This window comes from Chamaea fasciata, unplaced genomic scaffold (genome assembly GCF_029207755.1).
Source record: "Chamaea fasciata isolate MVZ Bird 193981 ecotype frontalis unplaced genomic scaffold, bChaFas1.0.hap1 SCAF_10, whole genome shotgun sequence".
NCBI lineage: Eukaryota > Metazoa > Chordata > Aves > Passeriformes > Sylviidae > Chamaea > Chamaea fasciata.
Genome location: NW_027094095.1, coordinates 2,820,222 through 2,843,539, shown reverse-complemented (window position 1 = coordinate 2,843,539; position 23,318 = coordinate 2,820,222). Strand labels below are relative to the sequence as shown.

Below are 23,318 nucleotides of genomic sequence, written 5' to 3'. Positions count from 1 at the left end.
CACAGACTGGTATGAAAACAATCTACTTGTTTATGTTACATTCATGAGAGACTCCACTAGAAATATGTAAACAGTCATCAGAAGGCTAAAGAGTCAAAGCAACACTCTGCTATCAGCATGAAGGATCTCCTGGCACAACCTGCAGATGTGCCTCAAAGCAGACAGGAGCAGGTATGTATAAGCTTGTGAGGAAAAAGAAATAAGCCTTGAGTTGGATTGAAGAATTCAACTGCAAGGTTCAGTCAGTGGGAAACCAGTCCTGCTGGAGGTAATTCCATTCAGTGACCATTTTAGCTCAAGGGAGGGAATAATTTGTAAGAGGTTTAGCACGCTTACAGCTGATCCTGGGCTCTTGGAGGAAGGGAGTAATGGTGTTGAGGGTGCTAGACCCCATGGTTTGTTAATGGGAAAGAGCTGTGGCGGGTTTTTATAACTTAATGCTGTGTGAACAGACCTTTGTAAGGAGGTGGTCTCACACAGGAGCTGTAAATCTGTGTCTCCGTGGTGTCTGGGCCAGAGCCCTCAGATCCTGTGGGGTAGAAATGAGAAGCAGAGTTCAATCTGGGATTGTTCAGGTGTGGAGGGTCAGCTAAATGCTGCCTTGTTGTTGTTCTGGTCCAGGGAGAGAAGCCCCAAGGGCTGGAGGAATGAAGGGCCCTGAGCTCTGCACCCACTTTACAGGAAGAAGGGACTGGGAGGAATGGTGTGACATTGTTGTGGTCACATTTAAATGGGAGGTTTGGAGTTTAACTACAGCCTAAGGGCAGCAGGAACTTTACTGGGCCAAAAATTACACACTCATTTCTCCATGTATCCCTGCACAAAGGAAGAGGAGGTAGTGCTGCAGTCTTGGATTATCCCAAGGAAACCCAGTTTTAGGCCTTGCATTTTTCCTATCCCTCTTTCTGCTCCGTTGTTTGGAAGTGGTCTAGTTGAAATGGGCTTTACTGAATATTGTTGGACCGCAGAAGTTGTAGGAGGGATGTGAACGACCTTGTGATGGTCACAGTGGTGAGAACAAGGATTCCAAGCCTATGGCAGCTTAAATAGTTTGTGGCCGAAGGAGAGGCTGGGTGGGATGGTTGGAGAGGGACTAACTGGTTAACCTTTGGCTGGGAGCCTCGGAAGGTCACACCAGTGAGGGCACTGGAGCTCACGACCCAGTTTCCTAGAAGAATAAACCATGGCAGATGCCTTGTGTGAGGTTTTGTTTATGAAAAGCCTTCTATAAACTGAGCATACCTCCTCCCTGGGCTAAACAGGACCACCATGCTCCTCTGGGTGAGGCCTGCGTGTCTGGAGCACAATGGGATGTGTTTAGATCCATCGGGGGAGCGTAGGAATTCCTGGGTGTGTGCCTGCAGGAGCGAAGGAAGGTTGATTTGAGCGTGCGTTATGAGTTCAACCAGCCAGGCAACGTTTCTGGGCAGAAGGAGACTTGTAAATACAGTGTGTGATCCCCCCAAACTCCAAAACTTCTGCCCTGAAAATTAAAGATGGGTAAGGCCCATTTGGAAGCAGAGGCTGACATAACCATTGCACAATCGGTTTCTGTGCTGTCATTTCTCTATTCCTGTTTCCACCTCCTCATAAAAGTTCTCACTATTGAGCCATACAGTTATCTGGACTTAATTTTCTTTCCACACAGACCTCCTGAAGGCTGGCTGTCGTATAATTCCTCTAATAGATGAGGGTGTTGCTCTGTAAAACAGTGTTGGGCTGGTGTTGGACACACGTCTCCAGCCTTAGGTTATGCCTCACCACACAGTTCTGCGGAAAGAGAAAACCCTGAACATCTTTAAGGCTCTGGACTGTCTGGTGCAGGTGGCAGGGCTCAGCTCTTTGGTACAGCACGATGGCATCTCTCTGGATGGGGCCCTGGGGACACTTCTCCATCTCTAGGGCTCCGGCTGTCACTGCTGATGTGCACTGAGCCCTGGTGCTGGCCCCACCTGAGTGCAAGGCTTCTAACAATGCTGAGCTGCCTGCCCATCGATGCTGACCCTTTTTTTTTTTTTTTTCCCAGTTTGCTCCCACTATGTTATTTTTCCTCAGCTAATAGGTGGTGCCAGCTGACATAGGATGTTCCCTGCAGGCCCTGGTCAATGGGCAGTGTAGGAAAAAGCCACAGCGGTGTCACCTCTGGCCACACTGGTGCCCTGGGAGCGCAGCCCCAGGGACAGGGACAGTGTCACAGGCTGGGGCTGCTGTGTCACCCAGCCCCTGAGGCTCAGTGCTGTACTCTGGACCCCCAAATTCTCCTCTGCACGCCCTCTGTGGCTGCGGTTGGTGCTTTCCCACTAGAGGGCAGTTTTATCATGCCTGCACTTCAGAGGATGCTTGATCCAACTCCACACAGTTTTTAAGACTGCCAGAAATCCGGGTGAAAACCGTGATCAAGGTTTAATTAGTCCAGCAGGCACCAAGTGCCTAGTGAGCGACAAACCCCATTGATCTGGAAATGCACTACACGAGTTAAAGCAGCTATCGAGGCACAATCTTTTTTGGGGCGAGCAAGCAGCAGGTGTGTCACAGTCGCATGGAAATGAGCGTGGCTGGGGCGTGTGTTGTGCACTGAGAGCAGGTACACAGCTCCTCGTGGAGTTTTGAACAGGTTTGCATCATGGAATTTGAATGTAGTAGTCAGATATTTATATATATAGAGAGAGATTGATATATATATATGTATATATATATTCTGGAACTTTACAAAGAAAGCTAAAAGACCCTGTCAATGGAAAAGACAAAAGTTCCCTGCTAAGCCATGAGCAGACCTGGAGGTTTTGCTTCTCACGTGAATAGCGGTGTACTGACAGACACTAATGCATTGCAAAGCCGAGTGAATCAGTCATGATTTCAGGGTTACTTAATAATGCAGCCCTCAGGGGCAGCCTGAGGACACGTCTGCTCTGTGGGGTGTGGCTGTGTTGGGAATGTCACACTCAGTTCTGCTGATGACATGTGAGAGGGTGGGAACTGTATTTCTCAGCTGCTGAGGAGCACAGGATCAGATGTGATCTTGTCCTGTAACCCAAATTTGGCCATATTCTGATATGACGTTTTCCCCAAAAACTGGAGTTGGGCTTGTCTGCTTCTGCTATTTCTCAGCTATGCATGCACAGTAGGGAGGGAACGTGCTCCTCTCTTCCTTCTGGGTGCCTGGAAACATCCAAGGTTTTGCCTTCCTGAGATGTGAGCTAATGAGAGATTTGAGGAGTCATAGATTGTGAGGTTGCTGGGAAGATCCACAGACAAGATTTGTTGTTTGTTTTTTGTAGTCTAGTTTTACTTACCCAGGCTCTTTGTCCCTAAGCCAGGCACAGCATCTGGAAAGAGTGGCTGAAGTCATGCTTCATGTTCCTTTTTTTCCTGGGGTCAGGAGTTTCTAGATCTTTGTCTTACGAAGCTTTTCCAGCAAAGCCTGACCCAGACGCTGTTACTGACATATTTGTAAGTCTGTGTTGCCCTTTTCCCCATCCGTTTGTGAAGTGAGTTCCCCAGAGAGCAGGGTCTGAATTCTCCTCCGTGCCTGGCCTGGTTCATCTCTCTCTTGTTCTGAGGAGACAGTAGCGCCTTTTGGGTCACGGATTCCTCCTCAGCCCTGCTGGAAGTTGCCTGATCCCACCAGAAGCCAACAGTGTTGGGTCGTGGCACCAGGGCCCTGCTCGAGGTGCAGGACAAACGTGTGTGAGTCTGTGATTTGCCTGAATCTTGCTCGTGTTGGGAACTCTGGCTGCGATGCCCCTTCCTCGCGTTGGCTGCCAGAGTTCTCTCTTCCTGATCCATCCCTCCTGGACAGTCAGAGCAAGTTGTCAGTGGTGAGGAGCAGAATGATTGCCCTGAGTGGGGCTCTGTGGGGCTCAACCAGTGCAGAGCTGAGCGAAGCTCTTGCGCTTCAACTTTGCCTCACAAGGCCAGGCTCCAGTTCCATCTGTTGCCTCCTCAGTGCCATCCCCTCCTGCTGGTGTGTTCCTGCCTCTCTTCTGGCAGCTCTGGCAGGAACAGGAGGACAGAGAACACCAGGCCTGTGCTGCAGGCTCTCAGTGTGGCCCTCATGGCTCGCTCTCTTGTTCAAGGCGTGTTTCCAAACACACTCTTCCCTCTGACCCTTGTCTCCAGGAGGAAACACAGCTCTGTCCTGATCCTCTCCACCCTTGTGAATTTGATCTGGCACGGTCGATGAGGCTTCTGTGATAAGCTTATCACGTTCTTTTTGGATCTCACGAGCTGCTTGTTTGTTTTTCTAATTGTTTCCTTTTCTAAATGTTTCCAGACAAACTGTAGGCTGCTTCCTGTGAACTAGACAACCCCCTGTTGTCATCTGCCTCTCCTCTTTCTTGAGTTTCCCATGAGAAGTTGTATTGCTGTTAGGATCCTTGTTCTTCTTAATTGTCTTTTTGTCCAAGGAGTTTTTTTTTCTGTGCAGGTCTCTGTCCAGTCCTTCCCTTCTCTGCAGTGGTAAAGCTGCTCTGACCCAGATCTGAGAAGAATTATATTAGCAGCTTTCTGCCTCCTTCAACAATTAGGAGCAAAATCTGTGGTTTTATTTTTCTGTGAGGTTTGACTAGAAGTGTATGGGTGAAATCATATTCAAATACCATTTTGTGGTTGCTCTGATGAAAAGTGGTTTTTGATGATATTTCTTGATGACTTGCTCTCTGGTTCAGAAGTCTGTTTCTGCTAACCACTGGTCTTAAAGACAGTGGTAGAAAACAGACTGTTGAGTTAATTCTGCTTGTCTCTGGAGGATCTGCTGGAGATGCTCCTTTCTGCCATGCTCTGCTCAGTTAAATCCAGCTCGTGCTCTTGCCACTTGAAATTACAGCTGCTCATCTCATCAGGGATAGGAGGCAGTTAGGACCACATCCTTTAGATTATTTAGGCCTACTTTTGTATGATACAAGGATTTGAGAGGATTTTCTGGGGCGGGATGATTTCCTTAGGAGTGTCCTTAGTCTGGCCCTGCATGTGGGTTCCAGGCTGTCTCCAAAATGGAGATGGAGCCCACCAGGTCTGCCAGGCGTTGGCAGAAAAAGCTCTGTTGGGTTGTACAAACCTGCTCTTCGCCTCTGCGTTCTTATTCCAGTGTTTATATTCTGTTGCTAGTTGGGGCTTTTTATTCCGTTTCCTCAGAACACGAAAATAATGAAAGGTGCTTTATTTCGACATAGAGCAGTACAGTCCGTTCTGGTTTTTTTCTTTTTTAACAAGTGATTGGGCAGAGGCACAGTGACTCATTCTGACTCAACTGAGGTTTTTTAGAAGAGGTAAGGCAGGATGAGGCCTGAAACCTGTCTCACCTTCTCATTGGTGTGTGTGGAAGATCAAGGGACTGCATTGACATATTCTGAGAACTCTTTCTGTGAAGCCCAGCATCCCAAAATATCGAGGGTAGTCTCAAACTCCCTGTTCCAGCTAGCATTGTCTCCTGCCAGCCCCTGGTGCTGCAGGAGCTGCCTGTGGTACCTGGTGTGGCTGCAGGGCCCATGTCCTGAGCTGCATGGCTCTGCCTTTGGCTGGAAGCGATTTTTTTAACATCAGAAGGTTTTTGGTTTTTCTCTTCCCCTCTTGTTCTCCTGTTGAGTTGTCGTCTTTGCCGAGATGACCCAAACTTTGCCACCCGCAGCCTTCTGATTCTGGGAGATTGGCAATTGGGACATCATCTCACATCACAACTTATCACTTGTTTCCTGTGTTCAGCCTCACCACCATGGAAAATGACACGGGTGGTGGAGGGAAAAAGAGACTTTATCTTCCAGTTCACACAACAAGAAGCTCTGGAAACAGCTTGGAAGTTGCTGATTTCTGTTTTGCTGTGAACTTTCCTAATGACTCTATGGACAAGACATTCTTTGATTCAGTTGTTGCCCGTCTCGTAAAAATGTCTTTAACTAGAGTGAAACTATTTAATTCTTCTGACTCAGGGATTTTTCTTTTGAAAGAAGACCGTTTCCAGTGATATTCCCACTCATCTGGAAGAACTGAGGGAGTAAGGAAAGTAACTTGTGACTAGTTTCACTTGTTGGCTCTTCTGCTATCACATACTTCTCTTATTTCTGGAGCACTGGGAGTGAGGGGTTTCCCTGGGATTAGACATGAGATTTGTCACTTTGATGATCGAGCCAGTGATCTAACCCCCAAACTGTCCTATGGAAGATGGGCACCATTGCTGTTCTGTTCTCCCTTTAGTTTTTGATTATTGTGCCTTTGCCCAAAGCAAAGCCACTGTCAGGTGGGTGTTGGCTTTAAAGATTCCATTATTTTTTCTTAAAAAAAAAAAAAAAAAAGGAAATACTAACAGTAATAAGTCTGGCAGTCTTTAGTTATGCAACTCAGCATTCCTGTGGGTTTTAGCCCAAATAAGGCTGCAGGGCTGCATGGTGATTTGGGAAGTGTTGCCAGTGATTTATCAGAAAAGGAGGGGGAAGCTGCTGGTCAGGTGAATTTGCAGAGCAGAAATCTGTTTGCTTCTCAGCCGTGGCATGCAACTTCTCTTAAGAACAGCATTCCACTCTCCTCGAGCAATTCTTACACTTCCTGCTGTGGCTGGAGTAAATAGGTCCCATAAATTATTTTATTGAGAAAGAAAATTGGTTGATTGCCTTGAAGTCATAAATATATTGGCCTCAGGAGAGACTTCTTGTTCTCTTCCCAAGAGAAAGGCAGAGAGGTCCAGGTGGATTCAAAGAGGGTCATGCTTTGTTTGGGATATGTCTGCTGCCCATTGCAAAATCACCAAAGAAGCTGATCAAAAAATCTGAATTTCCACATCAAGTCAGAATCTGAAGTGTTTGTGTTAGACTGAAACTTGTCAGGAAAAAACAGTGCATTTTAAATTGCTGAGCTATTTCTGACGTTTCTCCAGATAAAAATAGTTTTGGTTAAAAAAAACTGAGTGGGGCTTGTGTATTTTCTTGTAGTTCTGTATTAAGTGCAATCTTTCTGTGAGCCTCTTAACTCCTGAGTTACAGTCTGGGATTATGCTGCTGCCGCCATTCTAAACTTTAATGTTTTGTCTATGGGGATTTTGGCTCCTGCAGCAGTATACAAAGCTTGAGTCAATTAAAAATTATACAAGAAATTCAGCCCTCTAAAGAGCCTAGGAAGAGTAATTTTTTCCAGACTGCAAGGAAGATGTAGCCCTGCATTATCTTATATTGCCTGGAAATGAAATAGCTGCAGCACAGGTCACCAAAGTGAAATCTTTAATTAGAAAGGAGCGACCTGACCAAAACCTTCCTTTATAATTTTCTTCACAGAAATTCTAAACAAAAATTTAAAGATTAAAACAAAAATGGGAGGGGGCAATTTGATTTTTGTGGAAACTTCAGTTTTCCTGTGAGAAAACTGTATTGCCATTAATCTCCATCCAGCCTTGAGTGGGAACACATCAGTCCTCCTTTGAAGAAAGCTAAGCAAAACAAACCACAGAATTTAAATCCTTAGTGCAGTGTTGAATTGCTACAACTCGTGCATCATCTGAATACCATCTGCCAATTACTTGCTTTTCTTCTGTCATCTTCTGTCCCTGCAATTTTATAGGCTGTAATCCTGACCCTACCTGGATCACTGCCATTAATTTCCTTTGGGAGAAGGGACTTCACCTGCTCTCTGTTTTAGTAGTGGTGGGTAGAACGCAACTTAGCCATCACAAAACTTCTCTGCAGTGCTTTTCAGTTCCTTCTAACTCTGGTTTCAGTCCTCCCGTGTTTTACTGGTTCTGAGAAAGTCTCTAAGGAATCCTAAGAGTAAATCTGAGACTTGTTCTGTATTTTACACAGTAAATTCTAAATACAGTCCTGTTGGAGTCATGTACAAGGAACTTCTTAACTCATGGGGGGGCTGCCCTATTCGTAGGGAAATTTTTGTTGTGTTTTTAGCATTGCTGGCAGGTATTCTGGAGGTTTGGTGTTAAGGAATGGCCGTGAGTTTGACAATTTAAAGTCAGACAGATCCCCAGCTGCATGAACTAAGCTTAACCTGGTCATAGACCCGGCAGTGGGAATGTGACATCACCCGTGAAGGGAGGACGTAGGTGAGATTTTCAGTGTTCTACTCGCTTACTTTACTAACATGCGGTTTTTTGGAATCTTCCTTCCACGCAAATTCTGTTTAGTAATTAGAGACTTTGCTCAAACCCTTGCAGCTGTAAAAGCTTAGTTGGTCGAGGCATCAGCACACAGCAGGAGCTGGGATGGGAAGTGGAAAACAAGGGGCTCCACCTTGCTTTGGAGACTTCCTTCTGCCACTGTGACTCACATCAGTCCCTCTCCAAACCATAGAGAATATCTGCACGTTGTTAAGAGAACACAAATAACCAAGGTTTGTCAAGTGTTTTGGGCTCTAGAGACCTCAAGAGTAACCAAAATATGAAGTCTTGCCTTCAGAGGCTCCCAGGGTACTAGAATTGGGGTAGCCTGAGGAACAACCTGGCCTCTGCAGAATGGGCAGCAAGGCACACTTGTTGTTAGTCCCCCTTCTCAACTGTTGAAGTTTCCTCCAAATTTCCGTTACTTTGGCGGCTATTTTGAGGCTGAAATGCTGCTTGAGATTGAACGATTTTGCAAAACCCATATCCTGACAAAATATTTCAGCTTTGTTCGCAGAAAATTAGCCTTTTGGTGCTTCACATCCTCATGATTGTTCAGATCCTGGTGTCTCTCTGTACCTGCTCTTCTGTCTCCTTGTTTTTCTCTCTTTGAGAGCTGATGGCCTTTGGGAAACACAGGCCATTAGAACACCCCACAGTCCCTGCTCTCATCCCTGGTAAGAGATGGTGTTAATTCTCCAGTAGGAACCATGGAAATTCATGTTCAGGAATCAGCCAGAGCTTTCAAAAATCCCAAAGGCCTTTTCAAGTGGAAGGGAGCTCTTTTCAGGGTTTCTCTCGGCACAGGTATAAAGAGAGCCACTTCCTTTCCTGGGACATAGGTGCTTTATCTTGCCATGAGAGAATCACGAGGAAGTGAAAATTCAAGCTGAGTTAATAACTGTGCTTAATAAAGCAAAGAGAGACTTTATTTACCAAATCTGGAAAATTATGGAGGTGTCCAGTGCTGAGGAAGAGGGCTCTCCTGCAAGCCTCCAACCCACACAGCATCCCAGCATCCTGCCCTTCGGGATGGAGGCATGTTCTCAGAGGAGAGCAGCATGTGCACTCCTTCACTTTCAGCGCTGTCTGGTTTACAGTGCATTGCATCATGTTTATCAGCATGATGTTTATGGCTTTTAGGAGACTGCAGGGTGATATCAATTATTTTGCAAACCAGCTTTTATTTTTGGCCCCTGCAGCTTCCCATGGGAGCTCACACAGTCTGTGTAGTAGTATGTAGTAAAGCAAAACATTTATTTTTGTTTCTTATAAATCTACTCCCTGAAAAGTGTCTTACAAATGTCATTGGCTGCCCTTGGATTTTGTGCTATGAGGAGTCTTCTTGTCACTGATAGTTGCATGTCTATCTACTGTCTCTTCTTCCTAGAGCAAAGTTTTCCAAACTAAAAAATCCTGCTTTGACTAATCCTTATTCAGCTTCTAAGCCTTTTATTTTTTATTTTTGTTTTTAATTTTTTAAATTTTTTTATTTTTTGCTTACCCCTCTCTTTGCCTAACTCTAGTATATCTTCCATAAGGATAATTCCTAATGCTCGGTTACCTCTCATGAGTCATGAGTTTGCCTTCAGTGTTCTGTATGAGGACATTGGATTCTCCTTCCAAATTAATTTAATAACTATTGACATGTGTGTACATTGGCAGGTTTTCTCCCCCAGCTGGATTGCACAGCATTTGCTGACACTGAGTTTTGTCTGCTGGTTTTCTGTTCACCTACCCTGGCCCACAAGAGCCCTCTGTGACTCTTCAAATTCACCTTCATGTTTCGCTATTAGGAATATGTGAGTAAAATTTATCATCTCACCCATCACCCTGAATTTCATTGATCTGCAATGTGAGGAGCACACGTTTCACCTGTTGAAATTAGAATATTGAGAACTTGAAACTATTTGAAAACCTCTGAGAAAAGAGGCATTTTTAATCTTCGGCCCCTGATGTGTCTTATTTTTCTGTCAGTGTCTTTTAAGAGCTATCCACAATGAAATCTAAAGCTAACTTTTGGATTGGGTAGGTGTATTTCAAGCATTCACAAATCCCTCCACTTATTTGTCGGTTGTAAAGACTTCTGAGAGTTTTTCTTTGTTTCAGAACTGTGTACACACACATCAAGTTTCCTGTATTAGTAGGTGATTAGCAATAACTGCACTTTCTCCTGGAATTTCACCTCTTGCTGGGAAGTAATGCGAAATGGGAATACTTTCCAATTAAATGCTATCTTCAGTTAGCTGTCAGTCTGCCAAGCTTACTGACGTGAGCTACCACTGTCCAGCTCTGCCCAGAACAGACAACCTGTTCCCTCTGCTGCTGCTGTGCTGATCAGGGTTTTCCCTGGTCGGGGTTTTCCTTCTGCCCCACAAATGCCCATTTGAATCTGGTGGAATAACCTTGTGCATGCTTTTGTAAGTAAAGCAATGAATCCAAAGCCAACCAGATTGAGAGGATTTGTCTGTATCTCCTCAGCAGTTCCTGTTTGGCAGCCAAGTGTCTGTGTCTGAATGGAGTCTGTCTCCACGTCTGGACTGTGGTTTTGCCATGTCACTTCTCATTTGCATCAAGCACTTTTCCTTTTTACGGGCCCAAGGGGTTGCCTTGGACTCTCGATGCTGCCAGCTTTTCCTCCTTAAAGAGGGGAAAATCCTATAGAGGCAAGTAGGATAAAGTTAGCACACTGGAGGGGAAGTGTGGGCATGTGGAAGAGCTGCTGTGTGTGGATCTGGGAGAGGGGGCTGGTGTTGCCCGTGAGGTTATTGGGGAGCAGTGGTCCCACTGTGGGCTGTGAAGGGTGTCAGTAGGAGCTGGGCTGGAGCAAGCCAGGAGTCAGGAAGAGCTGTGCAACCTTTGGGATACACAGACCGTGTAGTGGCAGGATTTTCTGATCTGACTGATCAGAAGACATTCCTTTGCTTACAGGATGTCTCCTGAGCAGATGTTTGAGTTGAACTTTCTGAAGCAACCCACTTGCATTTTTTTTTCTGAGTGATGTTAGCAATTCAGGACCTAGAAATAGCAGCAAGAAGCATAAATAAATCCCTTCTAATGGCTTATTTTTTTTCCATTTGTCAACAACACAAATGTTTCCCTTGTACCTGCCTGACGTAGATCCTGCAGAAAGGAATGTGTTTGGGTTTCCATGTTTAGCCTGTCTTTAGCTTCAGATTGAAGACGTTCAATTTTAAGGAAAGACCTTCTTAGCTAATAACTTCATTTTGAGATCTGGAGCCTGAGCTCCTGTCACAGCTCGTGTTATCACGAGAAATAGACTGTGCCTTACAAACTCAGCCTGGCAGTTCTTGATTCTGATGTGGAACACGAGCTTGCTTGCTCTTCAGTGGAGGTCTTGAATATGTGTGCTTTTGTAGCTCAAATTGCCTGGGGCTATTCCATGTAAGAAAAGAAGGATGTGTAGGGGTAGGACAGTATTCGAACAAGCAAATAACCACGCGCAGGAAAGTAAATTATTCTCCGGCTCCTTTTCGAGTGGGGGAAAAAGGTAATGAGCTGGAGGAGATGTCTTCTAGGTGTAAGGATGGGTGAGGCACTGTCATCAGTCATCCATGGTAGCTGCTGAGGCTCCAAAGTCACAGCTTTTCCAGACAAGGCAAGTGCAGCTGCTTTTACAGAGGACAGATGTTCTCATTAGCACATAAAAGTGCAGCTGCACTCTCATCCCCTTTATCTTCTCAAAGGCTGAACACCCTTTTTGCACTGATTTCACTCCATTGGGAAGTTTTGAGTTGTTTGGTTTCTCTTGTGCGTGCAAGACGTGCAAGAAACCTTTGTCGTGAACTCCCCTGTATTCCTCGTGTCCTGGTATCCTGGTGCATGCTTATGTGAAACTGTGGTGTTCTTTTGGCTATTTCAACTTCTGTTGCTCTTTCAGCACAGAAAAGAGGCACTGTGTCAACAGAACACTTCCCCTCCAGCTGCTGGGCTAAGCCCGTGCAGGTGTGCACACATGCACTCCCTGTGTTTGAGCTGAGAAATTCCCAAATAAATTGAGAAGTGACAGCGCAGTGAAAGATCCTGGCACGAGTAAGAATGTCAGAACAGGTCGTGTCCTTTACCACTCTGTCCTGCTTTTCTGGGGCCGTGGCGTTGTTATCAAGTATTTCATCATGGGGGAAACACGCGAGTGTGGAAGGGAAAAGGATAATGAAAATATCCCTGTGCGTGGAAAGAGGAACTGCCACAGTGCAAGCTAAGCAGCGACCTGGAGATGGGGTGTTCTGAGCCACCAGGGATGAGCGCTCAGCCTCTTTGGAAAGAAAAGTTCTTTGCCTATGTGTGAGGCTGCATGGTGCTGCTTTTATACACAGCCTGCAGGGTGGAATGAACTGGAGAAGCTCCTGTGTCTGTGAGCCCAGAATTTCTTCAGGGCTTTGGCAAAGTGCTGAAAGAAATGTCTGAAAAAACAGTGAGAAAGGGTCACTTCCACCTTTGCCCAATCATCCACTGTCTCCTGCAACCAGTACTGCAGCAAGGACTAGAAGTGTGGCTGTGAAACACCACAGCTCCTGAGCACGTTTCCTGCTCTCAGATTTGCTTCTCTAAACACTTCTACCACATCAAGAATTAACCCAGGCTTCCACCTACCAAATGTTTAACGTTTCGTTGTCACAAGAGTCAGGTAATGCTCCAGTTGTTAAACTGGAATTACTCCGGAGGCTTGCCCACCCTTAATTATCTGCTTGCAAGCTGAGCTTGATGACTGATGATCTTTGAACCGATTATCACACAGAACCACAGTGCAGCCAATGCATCTCAGCTCCAAGGATAAAGCGCCTGGGGATTGCCAGAGTTTGAACAGCATAGGCGAGGCTGTATTGGCCATACAACAGCAAAGACTATAATTTTGAAAGTGGATCCAGTTTTCCCAGGTGACTAGTGGTCAAATTCTGCCCTGAGATTCCAAGCAAGCAAGACGTCTGTGTGATAATGCCATGTGGATGAGATGTTCTGGAGGTCACAAACATGATGTACTTACATGGCCACTAACACAGCAAGTGCTGAGCTGTTTGGGAATACCTCTGAGGAAGGCCTGTTCCTCAGAGATATGGCCAGAGTGGTTCAGACGTCAAAAGAGTTAGTGGAAAGCTTTTCGTGTGCTCAGCTAAAAAAAAACTAAGAGTGTGTGTGATTTTTCCTGGTTTTATTTCTAGGAGGTTTTTTATTAGCCAGATAACGTACTGCTCTCAGATATCCCCTGACACCTGTGAAAAAAAGAAGTGTTTTTCAGTTTCAACGTTGTGATTTGAAGCAATGAAATGAGTGGGAGAGGGTTCCTGTGTTCTGCTGTTTTCATCAACTGTGATGCTTTGCAGACAGGCAGCTGAGCAGTGCTTGGGGGTGGGTATTCAGGCTCTAAGCTTCTATTAATTGCTTGTTTTGGTTGCCTTTTTTTGATTTCTGTCTATTTTATTAAGTGTTCTGGTGTAGACTATGCCTGTATTTTTGGTCTTTATAACAGTGAAATCACTTTCTACTGTATAACATCCAATTCATTATGAATCCCTTTTCTTTCTGACGTTTTGGGAAGGCTTGGGGATGGTCTCACTGTAAGAACACTGAGGCAGCCAGAACCTCTGCCACAGGGAAGGACAAAGGGGACTTGAGCTGAAGCAGGAGGCTCCCCATGTACAGCACTGAAAGAAATAAAGGCAGAGTTGTGCAGGTCACCCTCCAGGGAACCTCTCCCAAGCTAGGCAGAAATGGGAGCAGTGCTACTCTGCAGTATTTGATGTGGCTTTCTATTTCCTTAACAGCCTCCTAACTCATTTTACTCTGCCCTCAGTTCAACATTAATGATGTTATCCCTGCAAATTGTCCTGAGAATTGTTAAATCAAGTGTTACTGTGTGAGAATGGGCCGCAGGGCAAAAATCTGATTTCCATCATTGCTCAAAACGAGTTCATTTTCCCCAGTGCAATTGTTTTGATTTCAGAATAGATTTTAACATGTCCTTGTTAAAATTTGGCGTTCTGTTTCACGTCCTGCTGAATTGTCCTTTCTGCTGTGTGATACAGCAGACGTGTTTTATTTTATCCTAATATTTCCTTACCACAGCCCATGTTTGAAGATGCACTCTGTCCTGCAGCATGTCCTCTTCGACACTGACAGAAAGAATTCGTTTCTCTTTTTCCTGTGCCAGTAACAATCATTATGTAATAGGTCCTCTTCAGTTTTCCGCATGCTTGGTGTTTGTTTCTTTTTTCATCTAGTTTCTGGATTTAATGCCCCTCGGAAATTTTTGCAACGACTGCAGAAAAGATAGTGGTAAATATGTTGTGTGTATGATGAAATTTATCCATAAGTCATAAAAAACTTCTGGGTTTGTTGTTTGCAGTCAATGTTGGCGCAAAGGTACCTTGGTCTTTGGCTTTCAGAATTCTTTGGATCTAAAAAAAAAAAGGATCTGAAAGAATCTTGGGATTTTTAGTGTAATTACCTGTTTACTCCGCAACAGCTTTAGTGAAGATTCTGAAATGCCTTCATGACAAAATGTTGCCCAGCTTGAGAGGTGGCCAATGACAAATACCAGAGTATTTGGGTATAAAATGGGATTGTTGGAGACACATAGCTTATGCTTATATTAATCAAGTATTTGTTGGTACACAAGTCCTGAATGGAAAAGCACCAAGTGGACTATTCATCACCGTCCCCCAGTAAAGCTGTTCCAGGAGTTAAAAATTTTCTCCAAAACACGTCATTAAGGTCGTGATCACCCCCAAAGGGCCCAGTAACTGGTAAGAAACTGTTTGAAGATCTTCCCAGTTCTCTGCAGTGACCCCTTGACCAGGCTGGTGGTTTCCAAGCATTTTGGCATCCATCCCACAAGCTTCCCTGCATCCACCCAGCTTTTGTCTCATCATGGGAGAAGTGAGGGTAGAAAACTGCTCAAGTCAGCATTAAGGGGTTTTTGTGTTGGTGGCAAAACTGTGTCAGTGTGTGGGTGGCTCACAATATTGCGTTTCTCCAAATGTCCGCTCTGCCACAGCAGGCACTCCTGTTCTTGTGTGACAAGGAAGGAGCTCTGGCAGTAGGAAGTGGGAGTGCTTCTGTTTTCTACCGTTTCTTCCTATTTGTGCCTTGGTTGTTAAGCTGGGCCTGGCAGCAGCTCTGTGCTGCCACAGTCAGAAGTTGGACCACACTCTCCAGGTACAACCCTGGGCAGAAACGCAGGGAAATGGGGGAGCATTGTGTCACTGGGGACACCAGTCCTGTGCCAAACTCACATGTGGCCAAGCACCTGCTTGTGCTACGGAAAGGTAAAATTTGTCCTGGGCTTTTCAGTCACAAAAGCCTGGAATGGGAAATGAGGAGATGGGGCTGTTCTGCTTAACCTTTGCTTTTCCATCCATCTCCTCTGGGCTCAAAGACAGTCTGCAGCCAAAGAAGGCAGGTGGCTCATCACACCAGGTGGTTTCAGGTCCATGAGTGGAGATGGGTATTTAGAACTTCAGTTGCAGACACCGAGCCAAGCGTATCTGATATCTGCCATGATCATCTTGCCGTGGGCTAGTAGCGAAATTATGTCCTACACTCCTTGGGCTTAGATGCTTTTTTTCCCATTATGAACCTTTAATTCATAAAGACTTCAAGCCCTTACACTGCAGAAGCTGAGGAGAGCGATATTAAACTTCCCATCTGAGGACCATATTCCTTCTGGTTTTGGGAGTGTAGCTGTGCATTGGAAATGCAGGCAGTGGAAGCCAAGTGAATAGAAGGAAGTCAGGAGACTGGAGAAGTTGTCTTTGTTTTGCAGCATTCTGCCCAGGAGTTTCCCTTAAATGTTGTAAGAGCAGTGAGTCTTGGGGTTGCAGTTGGTGATGCTGTCCTGAATCACTTTCCTAGGCAAAAAAATTCTAGGCAGAATTCTTGCTGATTTAGCCTTCCCTTTTCCCTGAGATGTTTCCTAGGAATGAATAACAGCAGAAACCTGTTGTCTTGGTTTAGATAGACAGGTATCTGCCAGGGAAGATTGGAGTCTCCCTTGGACTGTAAGTCCCTCCCCCCCCTTTCCAAATTATTATTAATTTGCAATTAACAGGCTGTCAGGCAAAGATTTTGGGAATAGGTATAGCAGTTCTTTACTAGGGATATAAAAAAATACAAATGTTGTAGTACAGAAGAATAAGCAAGCAAGCAAACAAACAAGAAATCCTAGAAAACCCAGACAGAGTCAGAAATACAACCGGACACCCTGTTGGTCAGGGTGTTGGAAGCAGTCCAGAGTAAGCCCTCCTGGAGTGGCAGATGTGGTTCTGCTGGAGTAGAGATGGTCCCGTTGAAGAAAAGGGTCCAGTAATGGTGAGATGGGTCTGGTCTTCCTCCAGGGATCCGTGGAAAAGCTGGATACCTAGGGACACTGTGGCTCCTTTTTATCTAGGTTAAGATGGTTTGGCTCCTCCTCCCTGTGTGGATCATCGTGCAATAGTATGATTTAATGTGTCATGTCATTGGGGAGCTTTAATGGTCCATTAGCAGAAGATATCCCCATGGGGGTAGTGGAACAATGAAGAGAGATAAGCAACACTCCACTGTCTGATAAGTAGAACCGACCCATTTGGGCAAAGATAAGCAACACTGCTCCACCTGGTTTCAACAGATGGCATAGAATAACATATTTTTTTCAGTTACAAAACCCAAGACACCTGTACTGTCGGGTTGATGCAAACAATTACCATGGGACAAGGGACCTTTCCCTCGATCAACATTGTGCATGCACCTAGGGGTGACAAAACACAGCTGGACTGACATTAGGGACAAAACTTCCTGGAGAATGACCCTTTTTTTACAAAAGGGTTTATCTATGTCTAGCTTCCCTGTGCTTCCTGCATTCATGTGCTCACTCGTTCACCTTCCTGGCTTGAATGGCAGCATTTATCTCTGGTTAGGCCAGTGAATCTGGAGATGCCACAGCTGCCCTTTGAAAAGAGGGTGGCAGGATCACGAGAATGAATCGGTGCTTCCATGGTCTTTGCAATTAGGTAGGGATCAAAAGGGATGGAAAAGAGACAAGTGAAATGGCAATTGTGGATATCTCGAAGGAGGTAAGAGAAGCTAGGGAAGGAAAGCAGCAGCTGTAGTCCAAGGAACAAGTGCAGTGAAAGTCATGGGCAATACAGCAAAATAGAAAATCATCTAGGTCTGAGCTGCTGGAATCTTGGGTACCCTGGCACTCTATTAACACTTCTCTGAAAGCACTTGGGACTTCAACTCCATTGCTGGGCCTCACTGTCTGGCCAAGGCTAAAAAAGGGATAGTGGTAAGGAAGATTTTACCAGCAACACTCAAGCTACAGTGATGCCGGGATGGCTTGGTTGAGGTTGGGACCCTCTGTGAGATGTGTTACTTTCTGGTGTAAAGTACACAGAGATTGCGTACAGCTCTGAGTCCCCATGGGTAGGGGCACAACTAAAATGGGAACAGGCTGAGGGTGTCAGCAGAAGCAATGTGTGTCTTTAGAAAGGGTTGTGGTGGACCACAGAGCTGTTGTGATGTGTGAAAGGCAGGTGTGCAAAAATCAGCAAGGTGTGATTGAAGGGAAAGAGAAAGGTCTTGGTCTTTGGGGTGGAAAGATCTCAGGGTCTGTGGTTTCTGCCAGACCCTCTTTGTGAAAGAGCCAGCTTCACGGGGTCAGTGTAGGAACTTCCCATTTCCAAACTTCCTGATTGCCAAAACCAGAATGAGAGAATCTCAAAACTATTGCCTTCCTGTGGGTTTATTCTTTCCTCTGAAGCTGCTGCCAAAATTCTTCACTTTGGGTGTTCTTAACTGGAATGCTATGAACACGACCTAAATCTTCCCACCCGAGATCATCCTTCCAAAGCAGGACTGATGTTACTGTTTTTCACAGTCCTTTTTTTTTTGCATCTGCCTTCAAGAGAGAAGGGAACATCCATTGCTTTCTTTCTCACAACAGAGGTACTTCTACTGCTCTGCTCTTACAGTTTTGTGTTACCATGGAGCATTTTTGTACCTTTCTAATGTCTGAACACAGCTGAGTCCCATGACTTCTGAAACCATGTGAGCAGGCACCCTCTGGGCTTGGATGCCCACGGAGGGATGTGTTCAACGCTGTGCCACACAGCCTGGGCTGATCAGCATGAGCTCTTTGACACTCTCTCTTCTGAGATCTGTGGTGTAAGTGGGGAATTAAATGCAGCTGAACTTCCCGAAGTTGTATTGGAAAGGTGTTTCATCAGTTTGGCCTTTTAGGTGAGGCAGAGAGCTGGGCAACATGTGCATGAATGCAGCAGGAGCAGATTGGATCTCTTTGCAAGACCACCAAGCCCAGAAAGTTTGAGGAATGTAAAGGAGACCAAAGTGCTTTGTGGTTTATCATCAAGTTTGCTAAAGATACCAGGGCTGCAAAATTATCAAGATTTTTATGTTGTGTTATATCCTACCTTCTCATCAATTATTTTGGAATAAAGTTAGGGCATAATCACAAATTCAAGAAAAATGCAATTCAAGAAAGTCAAGATGAGTCCTGATGAGAGAAATTAATTTCAGCAAGGCACTAGGAAGCATTAAACCCAAACTGGTTTTGTATCCAAATATGCCTTTAGACTCTAGAGTATGAACAGCATGGTTTCTTTTGGATTCATTAAAATGGAAATCCGACTTGCTCCTTCAGAACTGATTGATGCTGTTTTTCATTTGTGAGAAAGAGCTGTTTGCCTTAGTGAGAGAAGTGGCTTGCTGGGAATAGCCATGGTGAGGTTAATACTGCTTTGTTCCATCACAAGAAGTTTAATCCAGCTAAAAAGACTGTGGATGCTGGCCTTTCCATGGAGATGGCAGGTGGAAGGGAAAATCCTGGCACAAGTATGCGTTGTCAGTTCTAAAGGTAGGCTGGGATAGCACACAGAAACATCTGGCTGAGCTTAAACTGAAGTGGGAGTATCTGGACATAGAGTTTCAGCAAAAATCAAGAAGCTTCTGCTTCATTTCCATGAGGTAAGAAAGTACCATAAAGAACAGTGATGGACCTCCCCAGCTGAGAAAACGCCCCAAGCAAGGGGAAATCCCGAACCTTCATGGAGTGTAAAGACAGAATGAATGTCTAAGAACCACACGTGACTCGGACTAGTCGCGGATAAAAATTGGAAATGAAACATGAAAAAAGAAAAATGAGTAGAGGGAGGAAAAAATTTTGGCCTTATAAACTGAAGGAGAACTGTGGGGGAAGTGGAGATGATGTAGTCAAAGGAAGTTGTGTAGATTTGAGGTGTGGCCCAAATCCTGAATTAATGCCTTAACTCAGCTTTCAGTAAGACTGATATATAAAGTTCAGGTTAGAGTCAGTAGTGAAAATGTAGGTGTGGCAAGGTAAATTTAACCTCTGGAATAGAACCAAAATTTAGGCTAATTGTTAGGAAAATAAGATGGTCCCTGAGTGAGCTCTTTTCTTGGCTACTTAAAAAAAATGGCACTTGAAACTGCAGGTGGATTTGAAGAGATTTTTTTTTTTTTTTAGTTAATCTGTAAATTTGGGAACAGAAAGGTAGCAGATCCATTGCCTACCTTCAAAAATGGGAAAATCTCCTGCCCTGAAATTCATACATTTACTAATTTTCTGCTAAATGTATCAGCCCTTGACATGGGAGAGGAAGGATGACTGAGGGTGGGGAGGCAGTGGAAGAGGATAAAGCAAAAGTGTTCATACAGACACACACAAGGGAAGTAATTTCAGAACTAATTTATTATATTTTGCAAAAAGATTCCTAACTTCTTATAGGGTAATGCTAGGGACATAACCAAGAGTCAAGCAAAACGCTGATCTGTAACCTCCGTAAGGGTCTTCTCTTCAGTGGCAGAAATAATCATGGAAATTACAAGATAAAGATGGACCAAGTTAGGCACCAGGAGGATTCAAGCCAGGACTGACCTTATTCATTATATTTCTTGGTTATATAAGAATTTGGCCATGAAGTTTGCATATGACACAGCTGGGATTAAAGCCATTGCTCTGGAGGACTGTTTTGTAAAAAACTCAGTTATGTTTCTTTGATGTGAGAATTAAAAGCAATAACACCAAGTATCCAGTTGATTTTTTTTAGGATAAAAAGAGAAAGAACTTTTGCAATATCATGGGAAGTTATTTCTGGGAGAGGGTGGAGTAGGAGGGAAAAGGATGGATTGCCTCTGTGACTCAGACGTAAGATGACCTTCTAAAGCTTTAAGTTCTTAGTAGAGGCAAATTTCAAGTATTAGGATAATTGTAGAATCTGTTTGAAGACCCCATTTGAAGTACTGTATACAGTTTTGATCCCTGATGTTTAGGAGAAATTAAATACCTAAATAACTTGGAATGGTGCAGGACTCCTAGGATGGCCAGGTCAGCCTTCAGAGGTTCATTTCCAAGAAACTAAAAACAGTGGGGAGGTTTTTGCCGTTTAAGCCTAGCCAGATGATAGATTTACAAAGTAGGCCAAGTTTCTCTATAAACGTATAGAGGGTGCTTCCTTCAGTTTAAGGTCAATTCTGAAACTGAAACTAGTAGCTCATTAATAGGTGGAACTGAAAATAGCCAAAACTTTTATAACCATTCTGAACAGCTGTTCTGGGAGACTCGTGAGGTTGCTCCTTAAAAGAGGAGATAATCTGAGGGTAATATTAGAATAAGGAGTGGGAATTTTAATGGCACCGATGCTTGGATTACCTGGAGAGCTTGTTGTGGTAAGAAAGGGATGTAGGGTACTTAACATTTGTTAATCTTTGCTAGTACAGATAGTCTGCTCTGGGACCCTATTAGTCACCCACTGTAGTCAGGGAGTTCCTGTTTTTCTCCCTGGTGCAAGCTGATTTCTGCATCTGCTGCCAGTCTAAGACTTGGGTGACCACTGGAGCCAGGAAGACTGTGGTGGGCTGCTTCTTTTGCTGGAACAGAAGCTCTGATGCTCAGTGATCTGCCTTACTCAAGCACTTCTGGCCTGGCAGATGGCCCTATTGCAGAAAAGAAGGGAATTTTTTTTCTCTGAGACTGACGCAGACTGCAGTGTAGAGCACAGACACATTCCAGCCACAAGCAGGGAGTTCCACCTGGAAATTTTCCTTCTTTTGCCAAGCAAATAGAGAACATTTTTTGCCTCTGAGCATCTCTTAACCTGGTGGCTGGAGACTCTCTTTTGGCTAGGGTGGTCAGCATCCTAGGTCACAGCCTAAGAAGGGGGGCTGTGTCTTGGAAACTCATCATCTGGAAGTGGTAGGAAAGAGGAGGACTTGAGTCTGTAAAAAATTTACTCAGCTGCATGGGAAGCACATTCAGCCTTTGGCTTCTTCACATACAGTCTTTCCATTTGAAAGATTTCTTACTTTTCCTTTTTTTACTTCCTATTTTCTGAGGAAAAGAGAGCATGAAAAGCAATGCTGAAACATACTATGCATTCCTACTTTGTCCCTGCTTTGTAAACCCCTTGTGCAAGTTGCTTCCTTTTTTTCCAACGACGTAAAATAAGGAATTAAATCATACCCTGAAGGATGTTGTCACTCTCCTGGAGGCTTTAGTTTGTACTCTATGCTTCTCACTTTTTAACCTGTCAAGTGCAGGCCTCAAGAGAAAAGCAGCATTTCAAGAAGTGAGAAGGGCTCCTCAGCCTCACTTATTTAAGCAGATGATGAAATTAGGTTTTAATTATTTTCCTTGCGTTTTATTGCACATAATTATGAGACAGCCCAACTTCCATGTGCCTTTCTATGACCAATGGCCTTACTAAATGGTGTGAAAGAGTTGGCGCAGGATCCACATAATCGCAACAAATTGTGCAGGACAGTTGTGCAGAAAGACATGGATGGCCAAAGACAATTCCGGCTCTTCTCTAGGCCTCTCTGAAGAGGCTGCTGAGATTTCCAAACACGTGTTTCTTTATTCTCTCATCCCCATTGGGTGAATTCCCTTTTCATACCCTGAAATCAAAGAGAAGTGTCTTAGAGAAACGAAACAAAAAAAAAATAGAGGGAGCGTGATTTCCATGTGACTCGAATTATCTCATTGTTCAGATGAGGGAGGACACTGCTGTCCTTTTTAGGGATTTGTGTGCATTTTGCTGACTCTGGCGAGTTAAACTTGCCTGTCTGCCCGCGTCCACCCTGCCATGCTCTGTCTCCCTGCTCAACAGGACCTGGGGAGTAAATCAGGTGGGAGAGCTCATGGGTCGAGATAAGAACAGGGAGGTCACTCACCAATTACTGTCTCAGAAATACCAGATTTGACCTCAGAATGATTCAGTTAATTCATTGCCGGTTAATTCCAGAGGGAGGTAGTGAGAAATAAAAATAAAATTTTAAAAAATCTTCCTCCCACCCCGCTTTTCCCAGGCTCAGCTACACTCCTGACTGTTCTCTGTCTAACACGGGGACGGTTCCCGATCTCTCAGAAGCTCTCTCACCCCTGAATCCCTCCCTAAGGTCAACCATAGTGACTGCAGCAAGAGACATTAAGTTTAGACTCCCTTTGGCAATGACAAGGCCCTGATCTTAGCTGCTCTTACAGTTTTGATCTGCACAAATTTTTTCTGGGATCTCTGGTACCTGCTGTGTTGCAGCTGTAACAGGTTACTAACAACTCTCAAAGATAGGCAAGCCTTTAACCTTTATTTCTAAAAATCTAGAAATATTAAGTCTAAAATCTAATGAGCTGTGTCCTTAGGAAGGCCCTTACAAACTGCATCACAGCTGAGCTCTCCCTTCTCTGATGGGGTCCACCTGTGGAGGTGTCACACTTTGCTCCCTGCAGGCCTCCTTGCAGAGAAGGCCAGGAATGGTGCTATGGTGCTGGGCTGGAAATGAGGCAGAAATATAAAAGTCTGCAACCAGAATGTCCATGAGCAACCTTCGGTTGCAGGGCAGGACGTTTCCCTGCGTTCTCCTGAGATCTTTCTAAATGGAGCACCTGTCAGCCTGTATGAGTTATCGCAGCTCTGCTGAGGCTGTTGCAGGAGGGCCTGGCCTTGCAGGTTAAAAACTAGGGTTTTTTTTTAAACCAAATTTTTCTGTCTTGAGAAGTCACCAGGAAATGAGAGGGGTTTTGCACCATCTGACTGATGGCCCCATGTCAAATAATCTCTCTGCAGCCAACAGTACTGGGAAGAAAGCTGTGAGACAAGCACAAGACAGAGACTGCTAAAGTATCTCTTGGCACAGATTCTTTGCTGATTCACAGACCAGCTCTAGGCCTGGGAGAAGTTCAGTTGTAAGTATGGAT

The 23,318-nt window shown here is 44.7% G+C and overlaps 1 long non-coding RNA gene across 2 annotated transcripts in view; it reads left to right on the top strand.

Moving 5' to 3' along the window:
• LOC136294381 (uncharacterized) overlaps nt 1-23,318 on the top strand; it is a 73,191-nt gene that overhangs the window by 37,174 nt on the left and 12,699 nt on the right. For both annotated transcript variants that reach the window (XR_010722388.1, XR_010722387.1), the window contains exon 2: nt 23,188-23,306. This is a non-coding gene — a long non-coding RNA (uncharacterized lncRNA). The remainder of the gene's footprint in view (nt 1-23,187; nt 23,307-23,318) is intronic.